This window comes from Palaemon carinicauda, chromosome 15 (assembly GCF_036898095.1).
Source record: "Palaemon carinicauda isolate YSFRI2023 chromosome 15, ASM3689809v2, whole genome shotgun sequence".
NCBI lineage: Eukaryota > Metazoa > Arthropoda > Malacostraca > Decapoda > Palaemonidae > Palaemon > Palaemon carinicauda.
In genome coordinates, this window is record NC_090739.1 from 39861862 (window position 1) to 39882680 (window position 20819).

Here is a 20819-nt window from a genome sequence, read left to right on the forward strand (position 1 = left end):
TTATAATTGCAAAGTCGAAAAGCTCATGTATGTTGACCTGGACCTAATCTTCATGTTAAATTTTGGGAGTTTAAAATTTATTAAAAAGAAAAATACTACCATTACATAGATGCAAAAAAATAAAAACTAACTAAATTTAGCTTTATATGCAATGCTTCTAGCAAATTGAATACTTGTTACTGGGCTGAGTAAAAGTTAATAGCTTTAATAGTTAAATCCACGGCTTCGAGGATATAAACACAATTTGATAAGCTAGAAATAATCTGGTAATAAAGTTTCTGCAAAAAGTTGCATTAATTATTTACTGTAAATTGTTTTACTTTCATCTCCTACTAGCGATTGCCAATGAACCTATGGGAGTGACCACTGTAACATACATGCCGTTAAAATCTAAATAACTCTAGTCAGTTGAGCATTTCCAGATATTTGTATTATTGTAACGATATTTCTCGTAAGGGTATCTTGATATTCCAGCAAAGTTTGATGATCGACTGGCCGCTTCAGTAGAGACGATTCACTGGTGCTCCTTTTGAAATCAGGTATTAATCAAATCAATCTAATATTTTATCTTCCTTTGAAATATTCTGGAATTTTCTGTCGTAAATATCTGATTATTCGCTGTTGATCTTCATCTTCATGCCAATAGGAATATTTCATTTTTTTGATGATTGTAGTCTGAAAAATAAATAAAAGATGCTAATTGTACAAATATATCAGTCTTATTCAAATTTTTACTGTCCACTTCAATATTAACACTAATCTTTTAGTAAAATAAAGAGCATGATAAACTATTAAAAATATAAATTACTCTAATGTATTAATATAAAAGTGGAAATAATGACAAACTAAACATACCCGTGACATTTATAATAGCAAATATTACAACTGAAAGCATATCTGGTAAAGTGGAAGTGTTCTGACTAAAAAACTACTTTCATCCTTCAATTTACTTCAATAGATACTCGATAAACCACACCACACAGTATACCTGGTCAAATACACACAATACTAATAAAAAAGGCATGTATTATGTATAAATTCTGAGCAAAAATAAGATTTACTGACACGGTAACAGTTTCAGGTGTAAAATATTACTTATTATTCAAGAGTATAGTGCTGTGTAAATAAATAATTAGTTTAGTTTTCACTTGCCTAAAAACACAATAAAACCAGCCACTTCCTAAACTTATCAAGCTAAAGCATCATTCCCGTAATTAAAATGACATACTAAATTTTAATTATATATTGTATGGCTCCTCCATAATCTAAATCTAACTATCCTATCATATTAATTAATTTATCTAAGTGGATTTTCTGGTTAACCTTCGGTCATTGAACCAACTTGTTCTACCCATATTATCTGCAAGGCCAATAGATTGGCCTTGATTATCTGTATCAACTTAAACTATGGAAAAATGTAGCGCGCACACGCTGACTCTAATCTAGTCTCGATTAGTTTATTGACAAGCTTATTCAACTTTATTGTTTATTACTCAATGGGTATATTTCATCAATGGAGTAACCTTTCCAACACTATTAACCTGAAAACCTGGGTTTTACAAGAGTCACGTCTTTAACGTTATTAAACTCAGAAGATATAATGGGTGTCTTTTTCTAATGATTAACCAATGTTACCTTAAATCAATGAAAACTTTATCCAAACTTATTCACTGATTATATAATCCTGCCATTATCTACCATTGGCTGCCCTATCATGCCTTAGTTCCTTCACTGACCTATTATTGTCTAATCAAATCATTAATTTTATCTTGCATCAAGTAACAAATATATTATTGTTTTGACTATGCTTACACAAAGCCGCCTCGAGACGGCCTTGTTTTACATCATAGAATCTTTGACAAAAGTCGGTATGACTCACAATTGCACGCTTCTGGTATTTGGTGCTTTGTATGAATCTAAGCTTCAGATTATATACCGAATCTAATATAATAACAAACAATGACTTAGGTTAATCCATCTATCCTGCAACCTTAAAAATCAATAAAAGATATCAACCTAGGATCAGGACTTCGACTTTTACTGCATTCCTCTTAGTGAGTTGGAATAACGGTTATAACTTTTACAGATTTCGATATTGATATTAGGATTGTAAACTAGTTTTTTGTATATAAACCCATGGAGTAATATGAAACATTTAATAAAGTATGTGATGCTACCTGAATATAAAACTAAAGTAAATACATAATTATCTAGTATTGCAAAATAAACAGCTGTTACAGATATATCAAAATTAAACCCTACTTTTTAAAAGCAGAGCTAAAACATCAAGGAAAAAATGTGGTATAAGAAAACTTTATTCAAGAAAATGACAAAATTGGAAGTAATTTGTATTTTTCCTAACTATACACTCATTTTGGCTATTTACGGGGTATTACTTTCGGCGAACTTGAAAGACAAGCCATTAGACTTTCAGCGATGGTTAACTACCGCTGGTTAGCAAGGAGGAGGGGGGGGGGGGGAGGCTGGGGGTAAAAGCTACCCCTCTCACTCAAACACCTGAGATTGATTGATTGACTTGAAGTTCTCTGGCATCCTGACATCGAAGGTCATTGACGCCAATATCGTTTATTATATATAAAGATTAAAAGAATATTCAATGAAAACCAGAAAAATAAATGTTATAAAAGTTAAATAGAATTAAGAAGACCCGCTTCTGATATAAATTAAAAAATACCACTAGCATTGTACGACACATGTCCAAAGGTCTTGGTAAGGATATAACTGCCATCCTCACCCCAAGCCTCAAACAGATATCTATTTCTTTCTGTGCTATAAGTGGGGCATTCAGTCAACAAATGCCTCACTGTCAAGGGTATCAAACAGTTGTCGCAGTATAGTTGGTGTTGGCCAGCCAGCAGAAACTAATGTGTCATCCGAGTGTGACCAATGCTGAGACGACATAGTCGTCTCCCATTTCCGGGGCATCCCATTATACCTCCAAGAGGATATAACAATCGCAATTTCTCTTATCTTATTTTCGATTAAACTATCCCAATGCTGTTGCCAATTGTTTTTTATAAATAGAATTCTTAGTTGCTGGTAAAAAATCATTACAGAGAATGGGATAACTTCTTAGTAGCACCTTGGCTGCAGCACTCTATGCCAGTGAATCAGCCTCTTCATTTCCAGACATACCTACGTGTGCTGGAACCCAGCAAAATCGAACTGTTATACCCTTTAGGCCAATAATTAAAAGCCACTCTAAAATATTAAAAAACTACAAGGTTACCATAATGAAAACCTTCTAAAGCTTGATGGACACTTCTTGAATCACTATAAATGGTAAAATTGCCCCCTTTTAACGCTATTTTTTTCATTAGCGGTTAGTATGCTATGTAATTCAGCAGTATATTGAAATATATTAAGAGGAAGTGCACCTCAACAGTTAAAAGAACTGCTATATTCTCCAAATCCAACACCAGCATCAGATTTGGAGCCATTGGTATATATAAAAGTTGATTCCCTATGTTCAACATGTTCCATAAAAAGAGACTTGGGTTCTAATTCAGTCATGTTTTTTTTAACACCAATAAAATATTAACAAAAAGGTATCTCTGGTAATTTCCGCGGAGGGGTTGATGACATCTTGAATGAAAGCATCTTACCTCTAATTATATCAAGACTCTTTAATAATTGTTTTAACCGAAAGCCTTAAGGTTGAGGAGATTTTGGGTGCAACTCAAAGTATGTTGAGTGCCTTACAAGGCTTGGAGTCTGAAAGGCTAGAGAGTTAAGGAGTCTTTGTAACCCAAAACATTACCGAACAATGGAAGACATTCTGTTATGGTCTAGAGGTAACTCTCCAGCATCAACAAGACGACTTGGGATAGGTGAGGTTCTAAATGCTCCTGTGGACAATCTAATACCAGCATGATGTATCGAATCTAATATCTTTAGGCTTGGGGTGGCTGACGAGTGGATTTCACATCCATAATTAATTTTGGGAAAAAAATAAGGCCTTGTATAATCTTAAAATAGTTTTACGGTCTGCCCCTCTGATGTATGGGACAATACTTTTAAAAGATTCAGAGCCTCAAGACATTTAGCTTTTAACACCAAGTGTGGGACCCATGTCAACCTATAATCGAAAATCAATCCTAAAAATTTAGCTTCCCCTACACATGGGATCCGTTGTCCTTTCATGTAGGCTATATATCCGGGTCTGGATGTGCTCCCCGGATCAACAGAAATGGACAATAGTAGTTTTGCTTGTTGAAAACTTAAACCCATTCATATCAGCCCACTGAATAATTTTATCAATTGCGAGTTGTAGTTTTCTCTCAACCATTGCCATTGTAGCTCCAGCAAATGATATGGAGAGATCCACAAATAGTGTAGAGAGGATATCTTGGGGAATGACTAAGGATATCTCCTTAATTGCTAGTGCGAATACGGTCACACTCAGCACACTACCCTGGGGGACTCCTCCTTCCTGACATTTAATCTCTGATAGAGTTTCCCCCACTCTCACTTGAAAAACTATGTGAAAGAAATGACTGAATAAACAGTGGTAGCTCTTCTCTTAATCCCAATTCATGAATGGTTTTAAGTATACCATATCTCCATGCAGTATCATATGACTTTTCAAGGTAAAAAAAAGACTGTTACATAGTGCTGTTTGGAAGCAAAGGCTTCACAAATAGAGGACTCAAGTCGTATCAAAACATCAGTTGTTGAGTGTGTTTTCCTGAATCCACACTAGATGATAAAATGCCTTTCTTTTCAGTGTACCACATTAGTCTTGCATTGACATCTTCTCCATGATCTTACATAAGCAAGAAGTCAATGTAATAGGCCGATAGCTTGCTGCTAAAAACTTATCCTTACCCTATTCTAAAAAGGCTAAAATGATGGCTAGTTCCCAAACAATTGGACTATGATCATGCCATATTCTATCAATAATGCTTAAAATAAATATCTTGGTATTAACAAGTACATGTTTAACCATTGCATATGTCCATCTGGTCCAAGGGCTGTATCGTTACACGTAGAAAGTGAAGAATCAAATTCTCTTTCAGTAAAAGGAAAATTGTAGGACTCTTCCCTTCTTGTTGCGAAATTTAAAACTTTCTTTTCTTTAATGCTCCTATACTGGTGACCAGGAGCTGCTTAACACTTGCATGATACATTTGAAAAATTATCAGCCAGGGCATTGGTAACTTCGGTTGCTCCAGTCACATATTGACCATTTACCCTTAACACTGGTGGTGGGTTTGGGTGAATTTGCCTACTATCTTTTTCACATTCTGTCACACAGATGATGTTGGTGTTCTACTGTTAATGGAGGAAACAAAAGACACCCAAGACTGGCGCCTAGCTTCTTTCATGGCACGACAGATGTGTGCTCTACATTTCTTGTATTTGACTAAATTCTCCTCAGTACGGCACCTGCGCAATCGAGTTTAAGACTTAATTGTGGCTCTGTGCAGGGCAGCTAGTTCTGATGCACCAGGGGACTGGTTGTCGTTTGAATATCCCTGTTGTTTTGGGAATGGAAATGACTCCTGCTGTGTGAAGGGTACCATTAAGTCAGTCTATGGTATCATCAACACTTTCAAACTGCTCTGCATTTCTTTCAATTTCACTTAGCTCCGAAATCTATCCCAGTCCGCCTTATCAAAATTCCATCGTGGCTATCTCTGTAAAAGTGGACCATTTTTGGTGTTTATAATGATTGGTGCATGCTCACTAGTATGCCAATCATCTAATGTTCTCTAATTAAAATCGAGAACAGTTAGAGCTTGCAACTGACAGGTCAATAAAGGACAAGGTATCTGTCTGTACATGAAAATGTGTGAGCTCTACTGTATTAAGGAGTCCTACATCTTCATTCTCCAAAATTGATGATACTGTATAATATTACACCTTGCGTTTGGAAAAACATCGCCCCATAAAGGATGTTTGCGATTAAGATCTCCTAGTTAGAAAAATGGTTGTGGAAGTTGTTTAATCACCTTTACTAAATTATCATACGAGAGGTTATCATTTGGAGGCAAAAAAGAAGAACAGATTGTGTATTCTCTCCCTATACCAATCTGTAAAACCACCTCCTGCAGAGGGGTATAGATAGACACAGATATTTGTCGAACATCTCGACAAACCTATATAAACCTTCCCATGGCTCCCTGCTCGTTGATCATATGGTGTCCTATAGCTAACATACTCTCGAGGCCAAGGAGTATTAGCATCGAGCTTGCTCTCCTGTAGACATACACTGGCAATTCCATTGCAGAATGGAGGAAAAAACTATGGTTTATTTTTTGGAAGATACCTTGGATGAAGTCTTCCCATTGATAATATTTGATCTAAAACTATTTCCAGGTGGTATCTCTAGAGATGATCTTGATATATTGGGTTTTGTGTTTGTCTTTTTCTTTGTGTCCTTTTGATCTAATTGTTGAGGAGGATGGTGGACCTCAACTTGATTTTCCGATTTAAGTTGTCTTCCAGTTCATCAGAAATATCGGCAGGCATGACATCATATTTATTTGAAGTGACTTTAATGTTTCTTATGGTAGGAGGTGAGAGAGATGGTGGTCTCTTTTTCGTCAAAAGTTTGTGAGCTATCAGGTTTTTGCACCTTCCCCACTACAGGTTCACCAGGTAAATTGGTTTCAAGTGGAACCTCCATCAAATCAGGCAAGGACACGGTCTGAGAGAGGTTTGTACTAATGTTTAGAATGGGAGTAGATGGCTTTTGAATATCTTTCTGATCTTTAGGTATCTGTTTTGATTTTTCTACAATTTCTGGATATAAATTTTCAATCTGACTTTCAACCTCTTTAACTACTTGCATATGTTTCTTTATGTTAGAAGTGAGGATATAATTTTCGTCCGTGTGCTTAGGCAAGTTTTTCTTCAGAACCATTGAAAGTAACCCTTTCCATGGTCCTAATGGCCTGAATTTCTTTTTCAAGAATAAACTTAATACAGCTTTTAGATGTAGCTGGGTGTGCTTCCCCACAATGTATGCAATTTGGATTTTTTATGCATGCAACATGATTATTTTTTCCACAGTTGGCACAAACAGCTGGCTTATTTAGTTTTTCCATGCATTTCTTGCTTAAATGGCCAACATTTGGCAATGATAACATCGCAGTGGTGAAGGGATATATGGTTTCACCTTCAAAGATAGCCAACCAGCTTTAACAACATTTGGTAATTTGCATTGATCAAATGTTACAATCAAAGTAGTCAGAGGAATACGTTGTTCAACTCTTTCTCATTCTGACTACTTTTACTATTCCTTGACTTTTCAGATCATCCTCAATTTCTTTTTCCTCTATGTCCAGCAATTCTGGAGCATATATCACACCCCTACTCTGGTTGAAATTGGGGTGCGAAACGCATTAGATACTATGACTGTCCAATGTTGTAAGTGTTTTTAATCTTTCAGCTTGTATTAGGATAGTGTGTCTATCAAGAGAGACTTCCATTTCCCTGGGGAAGAATTTTTGGCTGCCCTCTACATATAGTAACTATTTCCCTGTTAGCTTTAAAAACATTTTCACGCTCATGCCTTCCATTTTCAAATTGCAAAGTAAAAATTTTTCATAATTCATTATTTCATAGTGACCAGGTAATACTTCTACTTTTCTATATATATCTGTACTGTCATAATTTCTCACTCCCCCTCTCTCTCTCTCTTCTTCTCTAGTGTTTTCTTATCATTCTTTACATAACTTGAATAAGGTTCTGTTCCAATATTAGAACTCGAGTTGGAGCTGTCTGTACCGAGGTCCAAGTTTGTATTTTCCAGGTTGTCAATGGAGGGGAAGGTGTTTATGGAAGAAGCAAGCCGGGTTATCCACGTCTTATTGGAGGATGACGGTCCTCCTATTCCATGTGGCCCAAGACGAGAAGAGGCTTCAGCGGGGACCAGTCTTCTATTAGAGAGGGGCTGCCTCCCTTTGGGTGGGCGTACACTGGTTAGTGGGGGTAGTTAGCCCCTCCCACCGAGGACTCCAATGCCTGACGTCACCCATTACCCACAAACATGGGCGACTTAAAACCGGATCACTGGAGCCCGACTCTTAACAGACTAAGTCGGCATCCAATGGGGTCTGCCAGAGGGTGATGGCATCTAAATTTTTACAGGTTGAGATGGTATGCCATCCATCCCACCCTATGCCAAATCCAAAGAAGCAGTCAAAACCAAAGTCATACAAGCCAAAGTCGTCAGCAAGTTCATGACTAAGAGGAAGCGATGGGAGAATAAAATAAAGAAGAGAAGAAGCTGTCTAATTTAGTTGGATCAACAATTGGGCACCAAGGCCCAGTGGGAAAGCAGTTTTTACTGTTTATTTGAGCCCAGCCGTTAATCAGTAAGCCCCCCATCTTCGTCAAGGCTTCACCAGCTGGGGGGTCAGACACCTGTGAATGTAACTCGTTTTGCTTGGAAGTAGGACTTCAAGGGGGACTGGGTTGGCGGGCAAATCTGTATAAATAGCTACAGGTTTGTATCACTGGGAAAAATATAAATTACTTCCAAATTGTCAGTTGTTCAGTAACTAGAATACAAACCAACACTATTTATAGTGGTTGACTCACCCATTAGGAGGTTGGACATGCCTGACAATCTGGCTTTTTGGCTTTGACCTAAGGATTCCCCTGTGTGTGTTAGCACATGTTAGGTGGAAACCCTACACCTCACGAAAACCTTGCTATGCATGGTCTGCGGCCTACACGAGCTGTGTGTTTGTGATACTAGCAATGTCACTGTCAAGGTAAGAGTTCTTCCGATTCATAGGAATGGTGCGAGATCGCCCAGACATTCCCAATATCACCTCACCAGGGTATGGGGATGTAATAGTATTGATACAATACCAGGTTACACAAAAGAACACAATGGTTTACCTGCAGTTGGTTGAGGTCAGCTGTGTAGAGGACCCTGGAGGCTGATTTTCCCCCAGAGGAGAGGATGAAGAAAAGAGAGAGTCAGTCATTCTTATTCATTCACTTAAACTAAAATTGGGTAACTATTGCCCTTAACCTCCTGTTACTCGTCCATTAAGGATGGAGTGTTAAACCAGAAGTTGTGTAGCCTCCACAGGACCGATAGAGACCATATCGAGTCTCCTGTGGGTTACGTCTATCAGGTAGTGGGTGGTGAAGGTGATTTAACGCTTCCACAAGCCCGCTTGTAGAACCTGTGCCACAAAGTAGCAATGTCACTGTCAAGGTAAGAGTTCTTCCGATTCATAGGAATGGTCCGAGATCACCCAGACATTCCCAATATCACCTCACCAGGGTATGGGGATGTAACAGTATTGATACAATACCAGGTTACACAAAAGAACACAATGGTTTACCTGCAGTTGGTTGAGGTCAGCTGTGTAGAGGACCCTGGAGGCTGATTTTCCCCCAGAGGAGAGGATGAAGAAGAGAGAGAGTCAGTCATTCTTATTCATTCACTTAAACTAAAACTGGGTAACTATTGCCCTCAACCTCCTGTTACTCGTCCATTAAGGATGGAGTGTTAAACCAGACGTTGTGTATCCTCCACAGGACCGATAGAGACCATATCGAGTCTCCTGTGGGTTACGTCTATCAGGTAGTGGGCGGTAAAGGTGATTTAACGCTTCCGCAAGCCCGCTTGTAGAACCTGTGCCACAAAGTAGTTTCGTTTGACAGCCAGCAACGTAGCATTGCCCCTGCCGTTGTGTGCACGGGTCGACATGTCAGAGGAGGATCTGGATTTAGTGCGAGGTATATTACCTTGCAAATCACGGCAGAGATAGTGTTTTCCGTGATCCTCCTCTTGCTCTTCCCCGTGTTGATGAGTGTTGACACTCGGGGCGAGCTCTCATAGTTTCCTTGAGGAAGGGCTTTTATCTTCTTTTTGGCATAGCAACCATTGATCTGGATCATTGGTGGTGCTGCAAAGGACTCCCAGACCAAAGGGTTTGGATTCTGGGATTTGAGCTACCAGAAATGAGGTCAAGTATTACTTGGCTCATTGCCGTAAATGCGAGAAGGTAAGGGCGTTCCATGGGGTTTGCCGACTCTCTTGGCCAAAGCCTACACGAGCAGGAGGCCTGTCATCAAGGTCAGGAGACCTCTGCTGCTTGGAGTCCTGGAACAAGGTCTCCTTTCCGACTAAGGGTCCATAGGCTCAAAACTCTGTATGAGGGGCAATGCCGACGTGGAAGAAAGGTTTATTCCTTCTGGTGTGAAAGCAAGGCTCAAGGACTAGTGCTGGCCTTTCATTGCCGAGACCAAGATAAGCTTTCTTCCTGAGGGTAACCGAGGAACAACCTTAATGCTCCAATGATACCACCCTAGCTTGGATTGGCCAAAGATCTATCCAGGTGTCCAGATATTCTTTTTGCAACCTGTTGCGAGAGAGACTCCTTGAGAGAGGAGGGGCTGGAAAGTCTCCAGGCGTGTAGTCACAACAAAGATACCACTTTATATAAGATGTTCGCGTGTGGCTGTTAAGAGTCGGCGAGAGGGTTCTCTCGGGATCTCCGTCGGGAGTTGCAGATGAGTTGACTGGACATGAAGAGTCTGCTTTCCTATTCCCGAAGATCAAGGGCAGAGAATGGAAGAAACCAATTCCTGTAGAATTTCTCAGGATCTACGTCAGTAGGAGAGAAGAGCCTTCTAACAAGACAAGACTGCTCTGAAGGACAATGATGGAGAATGGGCGAACCTAATTCCTATGGGAGGAATCCCCGAAAGGGAGGCCAACTAGGTAAAGGAAGATTCTCTCGCAGATGGGAAAGGCGGCAGCCAATTGCTACCTCTGTCGATGGTCCTTCCAGCAAGCAAGAAGATTGTTGCATAACGGCTGGTGGAGGAATCATTCCCTCAGTAGGGGAGTGGATGAATCTCTCTCTTCGCTGGTAGAGTCCTCCAAAGGGGAGACCAATGGGAGAAGGAAGTCTTTTCCGCAGAGTGGAAGGACACAAGCAACATCTGCTGCCCTAGTCGATGACTCGACTCCATAACGGAAGGTAAAGCTCCATCACCTACAGGCGATCCTCTTGGCTGCACTCTCAGTTTCTCATCCCCGAGTTCTAGCCCAAGTTGAAGGTAGACATCGGGCATTGTACTAGAAATGAGCCAGAGATCAAAACTGAATTCCCCTCGAAGGGGGGGGGGTATCTCTTGCCTGCAGGAAGGTTGCCCTCATCTCTGAGAGGTTTAAGAGGCTGTACCAATCAGACTTTGACCACAGCATGAAGACCGAGTACTGAGAGCGAACTCTTCCACCCATAAGACTTCATCTCAGAGTGGGTCGTGGTCATCGTCGAAGTAATGGGCTGGTGATAACTGCCTGACTGCCTCTACAGGTCTTGGAATCCTCATCGAGGACTTTGGTATCGTCTTTGAGTCCTTGGACTCTTTCCTCAGGGGGAAGATATCAAATACAGACGTCTTTGGCGGGACACTCATGCTGCTCATCCGTAGGAGGAAGGATATTGTCTTCCACAGGTTTAGAGGCTGCTCCAAGCTTTTGAGGAACCTCCTCAATGGGAGAGGGCAGGAGGAGCTACCTAGGGACTCCTTCCTGTGTGAAGCTTCTTTCAGGGCTGTTGGTTGTGGAGCAATTGGATGAGGAGTAGGAGGCACGGTGATACTCGAGTCTCCGCTTGGAGGTCCTAACTGGGGTCAGCATGACACTGGACGAGACCACCTACTCAACCTCCTCTATTCCTCTTCAGGGGAGAGGAAAATACCTAAAACTATTTACAGGAAGGAATATTGGATTTTCGCCTTGAGTCCGCCGTCGGCAAGGAAGAGTCTTCTAGCGGGATCCTGGGAGTCTCTGAAGGGCAAACAGGGGGAAAATCTGTCGCGAAGGCTTGAGTAACAGCCCTCACCAGGGCTCCAGCCACGTCTCCTGACCTATAGCAGCACCACTGGAGTGATCCCCTGAAAGGAATGATGAAGGGAGTTTCCATAAGGAAGTCTTACCCGCAGTCAAAGACAAACTAGCATGGCTGCTGTGCTGAAGTCTCCTTACGAGGGAACGGTACAGGTTGTGAAGGAGGTTCTCTAGGAACCTTGAACGACTGCTGATGGAAGAAATCTTGCCTTTCTCTGCTCTCATTGGCAAACAAGATGTCCTGCGCTTGTGGGGAGAGAAATATAGGTGAAGGAGAACGGCGAGGAGAAGACTGTCATCACTCCGGAGAGCGCCTCGAGGCTCGTGAAGGAGAAGGCTTGCTGAGCCTGTTTTCAAGAAAACGCAATCTGGTCGGGGCTGGTTCCCGGGGTCACTGTGCAGCTGGAGAGTGATCATGAGTGGTCGCCTCCCAACAAGCTGCTGATAGGGACTGTTGGTAGCCTGATGATCATATAGGTGATCAGCGTTGTTTATTGTTTGCCTTCCAATCTTTTTCAAGATCAGCAAGTTGTTAGTGAACGACGAGCGGAGGGTGACTGGCGAGCAGTCAGCGCTCGGTGACCAATAGATGAACAGCGAGTGTCAAACTGTTGGTCGGGGGCTGGTTCCCGGGGTCGCTGTGCAGCTGGAGAATGATCACGAGTGGTAGCTTCCCAACGAGCTGCTGATAGGGACTATTGGTAGCCTGATGATCATTAAGGTGATCAGCGTTGTTTATTGTTTGGCTTCCGATCTTTCTCGAGATCGTTAAGTTGTTAGTAAACGATGAGCGGAGGGTGAGTGGCGAACAGTTGGCGATCGGTGACCAAAAGATGAATGGCGAGTGTCAAACTGTTGGAAAAGTTAGCAAACGGTTAACCGTTAGCAAATGGTGAACAGATGCATGTTGATGAGTACGTGAGGGACGAGCGACCGTGTGGCTGGAACCAGCTGGAGAGCCACAAACCGGAGTTCATTGACAAGTAGATGGATAAGAGAGTTGGTCTGACAAATGCCGTGAGGCTGGTGAACAATGAGACCGAGGAGAGTCTATTGACACGGGTGAAGGTCGTAAGAAACCTTATGGGGTTGCGCATCCTGATGTAGGGAGAGGAACAGATTCAAAGGATCTGCCTCCTCCTGTAGTAGGAACGAAGTGAAGGTGAAGAACGTACATTCATGTGGGATGAACGTGCAGGATTCGATGAAGAAACCTGGCATCATGACAGCGGGTTCTTCAAAATTATCAAAAGGTGATGAAAACTTTGGGAACCGAAGAAACCCTGTTTGTGAGAAACAAACAAAACCCAAAAGACAAGAGGGGTATTAAGTACCAATGATAACCCTCATGAATTACCCCAGTCATCAATGGAGAGTGCTACGTTAAGTGCCTAGAAGGAAATCTGCGTTAAACTCCTTCAACTCTGCGTGGGAGGGCTACCAAAGTAGCGTAAGCCCGAGAGAGGTGAGAAGACGATTTATGTCATCTAGATGAGAGCACTCTTCAAAGAGACACTAAGGAGAAGCTTCTTCAACTCTACATGGGAGGGTTAGTGAAGTAGCTTAAGCCCAAGAGAGAGGAGAGAAGATGATCTTGAGCTATATCAGTGAAGACCACAAGCTAGTGACCGGCGAGTAAGCGAATGTTAAGTTGACAAACAGAACTGATGCCTGTCAAAAACGCCAAACGATGAGTTGACAAACGCTGCTCGGCGATCTATGCAATCAGTAAGAAGCTGGAGATCATCTAGCAATTGAATCGACAATTTGCGAGCTGGCAAATCTGAGACCTGGTGACCTGCGACCAGGCGGTCGGCAATCGGCATGGCAATCAGCGATGGCGATCGTTGAGCTTGCAGTTGGTAAGCTGGCAATCAGTAGGCTGGTGATAGACAAGATGACGATCAGAGAGCTGCAAATAGGCAAGCTGGCAAATGGTGAGCTGTCGAATGGTCTACCTGTGAGCTGCCAATGGGCAAGCGGTGATCTGACATGACACTTGGAAAGCTGGCAATCAACAATCGGTTAGTTGAAGTACAGTAGTATGGTTCGACGATTGGCGAGTTGGTGAATGGGGATCTAGAAATCGGTGATTGGCGAGCTAGAAATCGGCGATCAGCGAGCTAAAAAATCGGCAATTGGCGAGCTAGATATCTGTGATCGGCGAGCTAGAAATCGGCAATCCACAAGCTGGAGATCGGCAATCGTTGAGACTGGAGGTCCACAATTGGTGAAAGATGAGCTAGCAATCATCGAGCTGGCAATTGGTGATCAGTGAGCTGGGGATTGTCGATCAGCAAGCTAGCAATTGGCAACGTTACCCCAGTCATAGATGGCAGGTCAGGAAACCCGGAGATTTGATGGGCGACGGGTACCCAGGAACAGCAGTTCGATGGTGAGAGGTCAGAGAGGAGCGTTGGACAGGTGAATGCTGAAGGCTGGCGAATGTCGAGTCCGAGGAGAGTCGGGTGAGACAGACGAAGTTCAGAAACCAGAGGGGGAATGGCAAGACTTGTCCCGAAGCCAACAGCTGATTAGTGGGTGAATGGCGATTGATTGATTTAAGGTTTTCAGGCATCCTGACATTTAAGGTCATTGACGCCGGGCGAATGGCGAGGTCCTTGAAGAAGCTCCGAAGGGGATCGTTCGGCAGATGTCGACTACGAGGCAAACAGAAGTCTCTTTACCAAAGGAGAAAGAGCTTCTGAGGCGACGTGGAGGACCACGAACTTGGCGAGCTTACCAATCACGATATCGGTCCTACACAGGGAAGACCGCTCAGCAGGAAGGTATCTGAAAAGGAGTCTCTATGGGTGGTCTCTCGTGAATGAGAGAGGAGATCCCCTGCAGGAGACTTGCCTCGGATTTTGCTCCGTTCCCGATGGAAGAATTGGCTCAGCATGGGGGGAGCGTAGTCTTTAGCAAAGAAAATGCAACAGGTGATGATATGTAGCTGTCATCAATTCTCCCCGCAGACGAAAAGGTTGCTAGACAGAGATGGTGAAGGGAAGTTCTCCCTCGAAAGAGAGGACAGCCCAACACCTGGATAACTTTACCTCGGAAGGGAAAGTAGTCCAACCCCTGTAGGCGGCCCTCTGGACAGAGCTTTTTGCTTCCCATCAAGAAGCCTTGTTTAAGTTGACAGTCTGCATCGTGCACTAAATGAGAAACGTAGCTGAAGCTAGTTCCCCGAGTTTAGTGTGCTAATCAGGAGCTGCCATAGGGGCAGGAGAACAAGAAAGTGACGGCACTGTGACAGCAGATTCTTCTATCTGGCTATCTTAGCCGAAAGAAGAAGAACGGCAACGCTACCAGAGGAAATCTTGCAAGAAAAAACTCCCTCGGAAGGAGCACCTAATCCACGGACAGGAGAGGAGTCCCACGAGAGAACAGACAAATTAAGGATTGCGCACTACCTTCCCAGCCAAATAGACGAGAGGAGGAGAGCAGCAGCATAAAAACTGTAACAGAATGACAAATTTGGAAATGATTTATATTTTTCCTAACGATACAAACCTTGCCTATTTATAGGGGTATTACTTTCAGCGAAGCTAAACGGACGAGCCATTGGAATTTAGCGAGGGTTAAAGGGGTTGGCCGGCTAATGCTGTTTTATAAGGATAGGACTTTGAATAAAGTGACTTAGGACATCTCCAAACTTCATAAGAGTTTTGCCTCTGACCTTTGGTTTTACGACGCCAGGGCGATTTATCTAGAAAATGAGCGTTCCTCAAATTCTAACTCCTCCATTAGTACTTAATATTAAGACCTGGGTTTCTTACCCTATATAGACCTGATGTAGACTTCCAATAAAAGTTTCATTTCTATAAGTAATTTATTGCTAGATATGATTTTTTTCATTATAGTAAAAAAAATAAACCCTATAAATCAGGGAAAAAAATAAGATAAAAGTATAAAAAAAGGCTCTATTTGATAGTTTTATATTGTCTCGCTAAGTTATATACAAAATTTTAATGCTATTTCTATAAAACTAAGGGAGAAGATAGAATTTGAAGGTCAATAAGTATAGATTTGAGATACGGGAGTAAGTTTTTCTTTGTATTTTTACAAAGACAATATTAATAAACCATGATTATTATGAATTTTTTTTGGGGGGGATACTAATAAACCAAAACAATGTTATTTTATCATAATTTAATCATAGATTAAGATCCCTTTGCTCAATATCTTACTTCTTTAGGGGAGAGTCGCTTCTTCATCATCTCTCTCCTTTACTAATTCCACTAATATCACCGATATTACCCACGTCTGAACTCTTAGAGCAAAGTTTCTTCTACCTTATATCAGTGAGATGTTGAAATTGTCTTTTCCTCTTTGGAATATATTTAAAACTAAGGGAGAAGATAGAATTTGAAGGTAAATAAGTGTAGTTTTGAGATACGGGCATTCAGTTTATCTTTATATTTTTACAAAGACAGTATTAATAAGTCATGATTATTATGAATTTTAGGTTCCCTTTTGGATATTAATAAACCAAATGAGTATTATTCATCATAATTTAATCATATGTGAAGATCCCTTTGCTCGATATCTTACTTCTTTAGGCGAGACTGTCGATCCATCATTTCTCTCCTTCACTAACTCTGCCAATATCGCCAATATTACCCCTTTCTGAACTCCTATTAGAGTAGATTTTCTTGTTCCTTTGTTAACGAGATGTTGAAATTGACTCTGGTATGAAGAAATCCTTGCCGAAACCAAGAAAAACAGACGTAAAATCGAGTGAATGTCACAGGTCAAGCTCAAATGTGTAATTACGGTGTAATACTTGTCTTGTGACTCATGGAATATGTACAGATGCCATTGCTCACAGTTTTATAATAAAATGTAATAATTACCCAAATTTACAATAACAGACGAAATACTGCATTTTCTTTTAAGGATCAATGCTCCTGGTTTATTGAGTTACTTTTACTAATTACCCTGTAACTATGAAAGTAAGAGGAATTTTGACAAAATATTTTTGATACACATTCTCCATTACCATATGAAGCTCAGTGAATTTTTTCAGGATATTGTGTTTTTCATCCTATATTGGCATACTGGCCGGTTCCCTTAACTACCCATGCTGCTAGTTAGTGTGGAAGGGGGAGGGGGGGGGGTTAAGGGGGTAGCCAGCTACTCACTTGCCAGAGGCTAAGGAGAGCAAAAAACCCATTTGAGGGAAGGTTTCTGTCTAAGGTAAGCCCTAACAGTTCAAACATGCCTTCTTCAGGGACTGCAAAACTTTATTTACATCTGGGAGTGGTAGTCTCACCTCTCTCAGAGGACAAGTTTGCTCAAAACTTGGTATGAGCGTGGAGATCTCTACCGGAGCAACAATATCAACTTCTTTTAGCCTAAAGACCTAACTTTATGGTTGAAAGATGAGCTCTCCACCGCCAATCTCCAAAAGAGCTTTTCTCCGGGGTAAAGTAAACATTCAGCTAACCTTGAAATAAGAGGCTCCGAGAGGAAAAAGCCTACTACCACAACCTTAAAAGATGGCCCACTTGGTTTGGCACATGGAAGTTTACAATTCCCGGAAATATCCTGACATCTCTCGCGCAACCTTGCGTGAATATTCTGTCTTAGAAGGTGTGCTAGATAACCTCCAATCATGAATCCAAAGTAATTATACCAAGTTTTGGTATCTATGGGCATGTGGTTGGTGGAACATGTCAGATTGAGGAGGTAATACCCTTTTAGCCTCTATCCGCAGGGATACAATGTAAGGTATCATTCTACTTGGGGCCCTCTCGACACTGTTAAAGTCATACCGAGTTGGAAGTAGCCCGTACTCAATTCAAGACACTCTTTATCATATAAAACAGCAGATAAGCTTAAGACATCGATGCTGTCCCAGGGATACTAGAAGGCCTCCTCGAACTCTGCTTCCAGGTCTGGCATTGGTGAGTAGAATACCGGAAGTTTCCAATTAGTGAGGTTGCGGACAGGTTGACTATTGGAGAACCCCTCAAAGTAAAGACCTTGCTCACTATCTAAGGATGCAAAGACCATTCTAGACCTACGATCTACATCCTGCTGCTCTGTTTGTCCTTTTGCCTGGAATCAAGCCGTCTGCTAGATTGACCTGGTTGAGCACTGCTCACTTGTGGATCTCTACTGTCAGTTGGCAGAGCTTTAGATAATCACTGCAGCCTCTCTTATTATCCCTACCTCTACACTGATCCTGTCACTTATTAACAACACAGAGTGACCAGTCACAAGAGGGCAAGTGTTGGAATCCAAGGAGAGCCACTTAAAACTTAATACTTTGAAATAGGTGATTTTTACTGCTTCTATAGATTGTAAGAGGTGTGCTCCCAGTCTATTTTTGATGCTCTATTGAGCCAACGAAGATTTGGTGCATGCGTTAGTAGGGCGAGAGCCCTTCAAAGGGTTTGTTCTTTATGGCATCATTCCAAATAGTCTGGGACCCTCTCCTATTGGAACTACAGAAAAGGGGAGGGTTGCTGTCTTGTGACCAGTGTGTCTTCGGTTACTATTGAAGAGATTGAAACTGGAGACAACTGTTCAGAAGAAGACATTCCATAGAGGCTAAATCTTCCACCCTATTCTGCCAAAGTTGTGCTGGGGCTGTTGAAGGAGAGGGATGCCACCTCTTAAAGATGCATTGAGGAGGGAAGACTTCACACAAAGTTGTTGATGTCTATTCCAAAATAAATTTATCTTTGTTCAGGTAGTACAGGAGGCAAATACCATTGTCATGTGCCCCTGCTGATACCAGAGTAAACTCTGACTTGTGGGGATGTTGATATATCAATGCAGAGAACTTTGAATTGGTATACTGTGCTTAGTCTGACAAAACTGGGCTATTTTCTGGAGCTGGGAGGGATTGGTAACTGGAAGTAGGCCGCTTTTGGATTGACTGATATCATGAGATCCAACATCTTGATTGTCTGCCTGCCACTGTCTGGAGTCTCCCATCTTAAAGTTTTTGTAACAGATCAAACACTCTAAAAGCTTGACAATATGTCTGACATCCCCATACACATTCTCTACAAGAAAGAGATGACTCAATGATTTATCGTTAAGCTCCCAGTGAAATAGTGAGAGCATGCTTGTGCGTATGCTGAGGTATACATGTGTGCTTACTCGTATCTCTGCCTGGAGGGCTAAGTCCTTCATCAATCCCTGGCAGCATGATCCATGATGTTACTAGTGGTAAATAAGAGGAGGATAAAAGTTGGTGAATGGAAGGCGGAACCTGGACTGGAGCATGTCCGCAGTCCATTGCTCCGTCGGGTGATATCATCCCCTCTTTTATCAGGGCTGGAGGCATCCTCCTACAGGTAGCATCATAGGGCTTGCCCTTAGTGGAAGAGGAGAAAATTTTAAAACACTTCCAGTATTTTTCATGCCATCTATGCTCAGGGACAATGCTATGTTTCTCAGTATAGTTACAATTTTCTTATATGTACTGTAAGAGCAGGTACCTGGCCCCTCCCTCCTGGCCCGTGTCATTTACATCTCTGATCCTATCTTCTCTGATATGGTTGTTAGCCAATTGTCCTTTGGCCCGGTGTCAGCCACAGTCCTTGGAGTGTTGCTGAAGGAGTGCATAATTGGATCTTTACTGTCTGTCCGAAGCATATTTGGGAGTAAAGTAGGGGGGGGGGGACCACAGCCAGGGTCTGGACTCACAAGTTGATCACGAGAAGAGGCACCAGCATGTGACTACTGTAAGCCTAAGTGCAACCAGCCTGCTAAGCTCAAAGTTACTAGATTAACCCATTCAAATATAATTTTTATTTTGCTTCAGAGACTCATTGTCTCCAGACTTGGTGTTCTCTGAGCGGCAGAGATGAGTGGCGGCCACAAGTGGTCAGAAAGCATTCACATCTGCTGCAATAACCCTGGAAGATTATGTCTAACAAAAAGGGTGAGGTGTGGAGGACACAAGTGGTCGGCAGGCATTACCCTCCATGGCAAAAAACCCTGAAGGGTCTGTATTGTCACAGGTACACACCACCTTGCAATTGTAAATGGGAGAGTGCATCCACAACAGAAGTAGCTCGTGCTAGAACCTCACTATGGGGGTGTTGGCGAGCAACTGTAGTTGCATAGACCTTGTCAGTGAGAGGAGCTCGCACGAGCACATTGCTAACGATTAGTGTCTCAGTGGGCTCTCTCTGATGGAATAGAGGTGTTGCTTGTGTTCATCACTTCCACTGATTACCCTCAGCGAGAAACACTCGGCTGCGAGGGTTTGTTCGTTCATGCATGAGACGAATGCTTGTCATCACTCCCACAGAGGATGTCTGTTGAGTAGTCAATATGATCCTGCATTAGGTGGCATGAGTAAGACTGGAAAAAGGTTTTGTACATGTTAACAAAGCAGGAAAACAAAGCTTTCCATAGTAAGGGTACTCGGAGAGCTGGTGAGTAGGGTCTCGCAAACTCACACTATGTACCAAGGCGAGCAACCTGGGTTGATCGCAGACCTATGTCAGGCAGAAGAGCTAGCCCACACACCTCACTATTACTTGTGAAGCTAAGGTCTTTGCAAAGTACTCATGCTCATCCTTTTCGGGCGTCCCCCCCCCCCAACAGGGGATTGGTACGTAGCCTTTTGTTATACCCTAGGAGGGGAACAAAAAAGGCTGTGCTGGACTGGAGAACAGCAGTTTCTCACTCGTAAGAGGTTGAAACCATGAGGTGCAGATCCCATAGGGCTTGGCCTCATGAAGCTAGATGAGCTTTGTTGTGCCTAAGAGGCACAATGTAGGTAATAACCCTGAAGAGTTATAGCCTATGAGCAGTTTCTCCCCCCAAAAGAGGTAGAAACCATGAGGTACAGGCCCCAAAGGGTCTGGCCTCACAAAGTTCTAAGAGCTTTGTTGTGTCCAAGGGCACGATGTCAGCAATAACCCGTAGAGTCGATGGGAGAGGCAGCGGCCACAAATGTTCAGCAGGCATCCAGATCGGTGGCAAAGAACCC

The 20819-nt window shown here is 42.2% G+C and overlaps 1 long non-coding RNA gene and 1 other non-coding gene across 2 annotated transcripts in view; both read right to left on the bottom strand.

Annotated features, from left to right (window-relative positions):
* Positions 1–343: 343 nt before the first annotated feature.
* The window catches only part of LOC137654574 (uncharacterized), a 45805-nt gene continuing 25329 nt past the window's right edge, over positions 344–20819 (bottom strand). The window contains exon 2 of the long non-coding RNA XR_011046661.1: positions 344–675. This is a non-coding gene — a long non-coding RNA (uncharacterized lncRNA). The remainder of the gene's footprint in view (positions 676–20819) is intronic.
* Positions 19207–19314, bottom strand: LOC137654848 (U6 spliceosomal RNA). The gene has a single exon (XR_011046727.1). It is a non-coding gene; the product is annotated as a U6 spliceosomal RNA (small nuclear RNA).